Genomic DNA, 8,592 nt, shown 5'->3' with positions numbered 1-8,592 from the left:
TTACTTTCAAACCCACATAGTTTTATATGGATTCAAGATTTTTGAAAAGTGCAAGTGCACTATAACTAATAATTAAAAAAATACAGCTATATTAAAAAATACATAATCACATTATTATAGTAACACTATCAAATACATATTTGTCTATACTAGTATAACGTACATGCTTTGCGTGTGTACATATTTATTCTTATATTTAATATTATGTTATTTAATAAATTATGTATAAGTATTTTATAAGTTATTTTATTACACTATTATTAAAAAAATTATGTTGTACTATCATTAACAATTATACTATTATTAACTAATTCATTTAATAGTTATTTAACTTAGCTTATTTTTTGATGAAATAAATCAGCTTATTATTATGTTATTAAAAAATTTATTTAAGAGTTTAATTATTGAATAATAATGTAATCATTAGTTTAAGTAACATTATTGAAATAATTAAACTATTTATATTATTAAATAACTATTCTATATAGATTTTTTTTATAATGTTTACTGCATAATGGTAATAATTCTCAGTATTATATGCCTTTATTTATACTAGTTTGATAATTATAATTAAATACTTACTTTATTATAATTAATAAAACTTTATTTATTATAATTAAATACTTACTTTATTATTGATAATTATAATTAAATACTTACTTTATTATAATTAATATTTTTAAAAATTAAAATTTAACAAATTTATAAATTTAGTAATATTATAAATTATTAATATATTCTAGTGAATTACCAAATATTTTGGAAAAATAAAGAGGTGCATAGTTAATAAGAGGTTATGAATAATTAGATAAGAATTAAATATAAATGATGGTATAATTATGAAAGATCAAGAAATTATGATGGTAAAAAAGAAAATTAAAAGTTTTGACATGTGTATTCTCTTTTATAAAAAATATAGATATAGATATAAATATAGATAAGTCACTTAACAATCTTTGAGCTAATCTCCGCTTTGACTAGTAACATTACCAATCTTAGTAACATTACCGCCACTTCCTCTAAGGTAGGTCCACCCCTTTTTAGTTATACAACCCTACATTTCTCTATTCTAAGTAATATAAAAATTGTTTTTGCTTCAAAATTTTGCTTTATCTAATAACTTAGTTGTACACCGGCAGCACTTATAATCTTTAAATAAAATGTTAATTGCGGATAGATCTCTATACTATTGCCAAATTGCAGATAGACACGTGTACTTATACTGTTGATATGAACTCTGTATTCTTAGTTTTTCCATTTAAATTGGTTATACTTAATGATCATTATGCAAGTATATAGCAAGTAAATCGGTTTATATACAAAGCTCACATGTTTCTGTTTATGAAGTCTAATTTTAATGTGAAATTAAACAGAGCTAAAAAAATCCAAGGGATCTATCTTAACCAGTAGAAGTATAGGGAGTCTGTCTATAATTTGGCTGTAGTAAACCAAATGAGATCCTATCAAAACCACCCCTGCAGGAGTAGGCTGCATGGTTTGCACCACAAATAGAATAGATAAATTTTCTAACCCTCTAAGTAATCCGTGAATAGTATAGATCACTTTTTTCTATGAGGGTGTTATAGTTGTGCGCGGCGGAAGCTCGAAACCACACGAACAAGAACGAGATAAATTACAACTACACAAGCCAAATACAATACCACAGCAAGACAAATGAATTTACGTAGTTCGGCAAGTTGCCTACGTCCATGGGGCAAGGAGGGGGAGTTCTTACTATTAGAAATTAAGAGAATACAAATAGGGTTACAAATCTCACCAAATAAACCCTAAAACAAAGCCTCTAGATCTCTCATAACTCTCCCACAATTGGATGCATCAATCCCCCTCTCAATGACTGCTCAAAATACCTTTGCTTAACCCTAATTAACTAGGATTAAGATTATATATCAACTCAAAATAAAACGGGTCAGAAAACCAAACTTAACTGCAAACCCGACTCGCTGTTGACCGCAGAACCACGCGTGGTCGACCGTAAAAACGATAGAAACTTTCCAAAGTCTCTGGACTTTTGGCGGTCGACCGCCATGCCATGCGAGGTCGACCTTGACCTGATACAGAACAGAACTCAGCCTCGTGCACGTTGGCGGGCGACCCCCGCCACATGTAGTCGATCGCACAACACCTAAGCTTGTTCTTTCGTTATTTCCTGTGGTCTTTGTCGCTGTGATCGCTATTTCTTCAATTCTCTACCTCGGCGAACGTTTCTACCAAAATTGAGCCGACACCAAAACATCCAAATGTCTCACTTGTTGTGTCCAGGACGAAGTGAAAACAACCCACTTTAACAGACTCAATTCACAACAAGTCGGGAACCCAAACGAGAGTTCAAACAATCTCTCCTATCGAAATCAAAAAATCCAACTGGTTGCATCAAACAAGACTGCCTATGTATCCTCTTGCCCAATGAATCAAGCCGAACGTAGTTCACCCAAATGACCTCCAAAGACCCTCAACACTAAAGAATGTTCAATAGCTTCAAACAATGACCAAATTTTATACCTGAAATAACTTTGGTCAACATATCTGCAAGGTTATCCTTCGTGTGGATCTTCTCTAATATGACGTCTCCATCATCCAATACGTCACAAACAAAGTGGAATCTGACATCAATGTGCTTCGTGCGTGCATGATAAACCTGGTTCTTTGTCAAATAGATAGCCGACATGTTATCATAATATACCTGAAAGGTCTCCTGTGCAATCCTCAGGTCCTCCAACAGTCCACGCAACCACAAAGCCTCCTTAACAGCTTTAGTCACTACCATATACTCCGCCTCTGTAGTAAAGAGAGTAAATGTAGACTAAAGTATACATCTCTAACAAACTGATGCTCCTGCTAATGTAAACACATATCCTGAAGTAAACCGACGCTTGTCAAGATCCCCCGCATAGTCTGAATCTACGTAACCAGTACAATCCTGCCAATTCTTCTCACTCTTCTAAAAAATCAATCAAACATCCATGGTACCTTTAACATAACGTAGAATCCACTTCACGGCCTCCCAATGGCCCTTTCCGGGGTTGTGCATGTACCTCGATACCATGCTCATGGCCGTGACAAATCTGGCCTTGTACACACTATCGCATACATCAAGCTACCCACTGTATTAGCATATGGAACCTTCTGTTGGCCTTCTTGTTTTGATGATGTTTAACAAACAATTTACAACTAATGTTGTTTGTCTAGTGTTTGTGTTTTCGTATTTATTCTAGGCAAACAACGAGTTGGAGGATGGATGGAATAGCGCTTCAATGACGATATCAAATGGAGGTTGGCGGAATTGTGGAGTGAAGCAACATACAATTCAAGTTAAATATCAAGTTCAAGCTTCTTCCGCAAAGTGTACCAAGTCAAGCTTATTAAAGATCAAGATCGGCTTGGGTAATCTAGTTTAGGTTTTATACTATGTGTGTTAAGTACCTTAAGCTCAATATCATATACACACACGTATTTGGTTTCTATGTATATATATAGTTATATATATACATGCATGGTTTTGGGTTTTCATATTTTGGACATACTTGCAAAATACATGAGTTTTCACAAATAGAAATTAAATTTGAGAAATTATTTTTCTAACATGTTTGTTTTCATGTTTATAAACATTTCGCAAAGTTTCATCAAGTTTGGAATTGATTTGTTATGTTTAAGAGAATTTACAAAATCATGTTTTTCGTTCGTGCATGTTCGTGCATGTTTTACAAAACAGATGAGTTTTTATAAATGGAAAGTGATATTAAAGAAATTCTTTCTTTGACATGTTAATATACATGTTTAGAAACTTTTCTCAAAATTTTACTAATTTTGGAGTTGATTTACTATGCCCAATTGATTTTACAAAATCGTGTATGTCTGCAGTTTTTCAGAAACTGTAAATCTGTGTTCAAACATTTATTTCTCTCAACTGGGAAATTATTTTTCATAAATTATTTCTATAAAATGTTATTCTATATGTCTATAACCTTCCCACAAAATTTCATAATTTTTGGAGCTGTTTTACTATTTTTAATTGATTTTAAAAAACTAATACGCACTACTACAGTACCAGCGGTCGACCGCGCTACAGTGCGGTCGACCGACGAACTGTCTGGAAAATTCTTTCGTTTCTTACCTTGCTCACGGTCGACCATACCGATCGACCGCTGCTCTGTCTTTTCAGTTCTAACAGCAATTTTTCTAGCTGTTTTCTGATGGCTTTTTGGTCTTTTGTTTGGGGTTTTTGGCTGAGGTTCTTGGAGGCTATAAATACCCCATTGATCTCAGTTCTCAACCCATCCAAGAAAATATTTTTCAAATAGTTTAACAAGGGTTTAAACTTGTTTAGTGTTTGTTTAAGTTTGTTTTAAGAAGCTGTTAAGTATTTGAGTGTTTCGGTTTTGTGAATCAATTCCACAAGAGCTTGAGGAGATTATCTATTGAAGTTTGAGCTTCCAACTATCCTCCCTCCATTTCTTGTTATCAATTGAGAAGTTTTCTAAACTCAAACTCTAGCTTTACATTTATATACTTGTTTAATTATCATTGTTCTTAAGCTAGATTTTATATTTGAGTTTAGTTGATTTGATTTATACTCATTGTTACACACACCCACTTGAGCTTATTATATTTGCATACATAGTATATTAGGGTTGTGAGAAATTATAACATTGAGTTGTGCTTAATTGAGTTCTCATCTATTGTAGAGAACAAATTATATTTGTTACATTGAGATTTGTGTAAGGTTTTCGGTGAGCTAGAAAACTGAGTGTGTTGTGAAGTTTTTGGTGAACTAGAAAACCGATTGTGAGGAGTGATGTTGATCGGTAAGCGTTGAAAACCGACACTGTGAGGTGTAAACGTTATTCGGGTGAGCGTAGAAAACCCGGTTGTGATAGTGGATTTCTCCCCGGGAGTGGGGAGCGGAGACGTAGGGCGGAAGGTCCGAACTCCGTGATCATATCTTGTGTTTGAGTGTGCTTTGGCGTTTATTTATACTTGTGTTTATATTTCTTGTCGCCATTATCATTAGCTTATTATTTATATGATCCACTATCTAGTTCATATTGTTTACCCCTTGTGTTAGTTTTATATCCTTGCATATACATATATCATATTGTATATCTCTTTGATAGGATATATCATCTTGTGTTAGTTTATATATCCTTGCATATATATATTCATCATATAGGATATATCTCATTGTTCATATTGCTTATCCTAGCTTATATAGTTGTTATATTTCATACTTGCTAGGATAACTTGTTAATTAGTTTTTATTGGTATATAATCGGATTAGATTAACATAAGACCCTAATCACCCCCCCTTTAGGGTCTAACAATTGGTATCAGAGCAATGTGCTCTTTGATTTAAGGTCTAATCGCCTTGAGTTAAAGATCCAAGTTATCTTTTTATGCTAATCTTGTTTTGATTACATTTGTATCTTGCTTGTATATTTTTACAAATTATGAATATGAATGATGCATCTTGTTTAGGTTATGATTCTAGTATTGCTCCTAAATTCAATGTTTTCCCCTATGCTCAATTGTGTTTTAGATTCAAATTATTTGTTCAGTCTAAAAATATCGATTTATGGGAAGTCATTGATTGTGCTTATATTGTGTCCACGTTGAAGAAATCCAATTGGAGCAAACATGATAAAAAGATGTTTATTATGAACAAGCTTATGTTAGAATTTTTATTAAATGCATTTGATTCATTTATGTCTAACAAGCTTGATTCTTTTGATAGCGCTTATACATTATGAAAATTTATAGAAGCGCATCAAGGAGACTTGGAGGCGATCCGACAAGCTTTGGAGGATCCCGCTTCAAGTTCTAAAGGAGCTTCATGCACACGAGCACTAGGCGATAGCCCTAGTGAGGTTTGCGAGTTCGAATCTATTAATGATTTACCTAATGATGAATTTGCTTATGCTAGTAAAAAATTATTGTATGCCTTTAACAAATTGCAAAATGATTTCATTAATTTACAAAGCGAGCATGTTAATTTGAAATCCGATCATGAGTCTTTAACTTCTAAGTTTGATACTATTTCTAATGAAAATATGATCCTTAAAGAAAACAATAAAAAATTAAAATTGGATTATGATTCTTTGCTTTCAAACTTTGCCAAGTTAACTCATAAAAAAGATAATGCCATGTTAGAAGTAAAGAACATACAAAATGATACTGTTTCCTTTATAAATGACTATTTATGTTCTACTTCTAAAAGTGCATATGTGCCTAAAAATAAAGACTTGAATCTTATGAAAAATGCATTTCATCTTTAGATTCAACTTTGAAAATATGCTTTGACAACCATAAGAAGCTTATGAATATGTGTGCCAAGTCTAAGTCATCATCTACTCATCATGCACACATATATAGCAAAGTTTATAAGTGTTCAATTTACGGCCGTAAAGGCCATCTAGCTAAATTTTGCTATGATGCACACAAACATAAAAATGTCAATGCTTCTTGTGCATCTCATGTAGCTTCTTCATCATATACACATGCATATGCTTATCATGCACATCATAAACATGCTAATATGTTTAAATGTGATCTTTGTGGACGTTTTGGCCATTTGGCAAAATTTTGCTATGATTTGAAAAAGACTTCACATTTGCCAAATGATTTTATTAAGCCACAAAAGTTTAAATGTGATGTTTGTGATAGATTTGGCCATTTGGCAAAGTTTTGTTATGATTTGAATAAAGATTTAAACTTGCCAAATTTCTCAAGTAAAGCACCTTTGCTTAATGATATTTCTCATTTGCAAAATATTTCTAAAAGACAATCTTTATTTGCAAATAATTCCCGTGCACGAGCTAATGGTCCACAAAAACAAATGGATCTCTTTCATTGCACAAATTACAATCGGAAGGGTCATTTAAATGAATATTGTTTCGACCGTGTTAGTGCACTACATGCGCCCAAGAGGGTTCATAACCTAAGAGCTTTGAGCTTTAATGATAGGGGTCATGTCCCTAAATCTTTTGGTACCAAGAGTTCTTGGGTACCAAAACAAATTTAAATTTTAAACCTAGAATTTTAGTGTTCTTACTTTTCCTTTTCTTGGTTTTGAAAATTATGCTTTGAAATCTTTGAACATGAAAATAATTTTTTCATTGATCAAATTCTTTTATTTTCATGATTATTAATTTTGTTTTGATGAGAGGACTACGTTTATATAACCCACCGGATTATTGGGTGTTTATTCCCAAATCTTGTTTACCGGGTGTTATAAATGTTTATATGGGTTGATACTAGCTCAAGAGCTAGATTTGGTTGCCTCTTTTGATCTTTGTCGGATACGACAAAATTTAATATTGATTTGGTTTCGTATGACTTAAATCTTGATTTACGATTTCATTTGATTGATTTGTTTTCATTTGAAAACCTTTTACATCATTTTCATGTTCCTTTTCTTTTGATTTCATAAATCTATTTTTGATCTTTATGTTTATGTTTTGAGACACATTATTTCAATGATACATTTATATGTGTTCTCATTGTCTTTTTGTATGTGAGTGATATTTAGCATATTCATGTATGCTTGCTCACATATGTTTGCCATGATCTTTATTTCATATATTCTTTATGACATTTTGATAGGGGGAGCAATCATTATATCTTTCTATGTGTTATACTCACCCATGCATATTGATAGGGGGAGCTTTCGCTCTCTTCATACATTTGTCCCCTTTTCGATGTTGTCAAATGGGGAGAAATATTGTGAGTATATTCTTTCTTGTTTATATGCATGTGAATTATAATTTATATATTCATTTCCTTTCATGCATATATCCTTTTTGTAAATTGTTTGTCATCATCAAAAAGGGGGAGATTGTTGGCCTTCTTGTTTTGATGATGTTTAACAAACAATTTACAACTAATGTTTTTTGTCTAGTATTTGTATTTTCGTATTTATTCTAGTCAAACAACGAGTTGGAGGATGGATGGAATAGCGCTTCAATAACGATATCAAATGGAGGTTGGCGGAATTGTGGAGTAAAGCAACATACAATTCAAGTTAAAGATCAAGATCAAGCTTCTTCCGCAAAGTGTACCAAGTCAAGCTTATTGAAGATCAAGATCGACTTGGGTAATCTAGTTTATGTTTTATATTATGTGTGTTAAGTACCTTAAGCTCAATATCATATACACACATGTATTTGGTTTCTATGTATATATATAGTTATATATATACATGCATGGTTTTGGGTTTTCATGTTTTGGACATACTTGCAAAATACATGAGTTTTCCCAAATAGAAATTTAATTTGAGAAATTATTTTTCTAACATGTTTTTTTTCATGTTTATAAACATTTCGCAAAGTTTCATCAAGTTTGGAATTGATTTGTTATGTTTAATGGAATTTACAAAATCATGTTTTTCGTTCGTGCATGTTCGTGCATGTTTTACAAAACAGATGAGTTTTCATAAATGGAAAGTGATATTAAAGAAATTCTTTCTTTGACATGTTAATATACATGTTTAGAAACTTTACTCAAAATTTTACTAATTTTGGAGTTGATTTACTATGTCCAATTGATTTTACAAAATCGTGTATGTCTGCAGTTTTTTAG

This window comes from Asparagus officinalis, chromosome 7, assembly GCF_001876935.1.
Source record: "Asparagus officinalis chromosome 7, Aspof.V1, whole genome shotgun sequence".
NCBI classification, from domain to species: Eukaryota; Viridiplantae; Streptophyta; class Magnoliopsida; order Asparagales; family Asparagaceae; genus Asparagus; species Asparagus officinalis.
Note: the sequence above shows the minus strand (reverse complement) of the source record.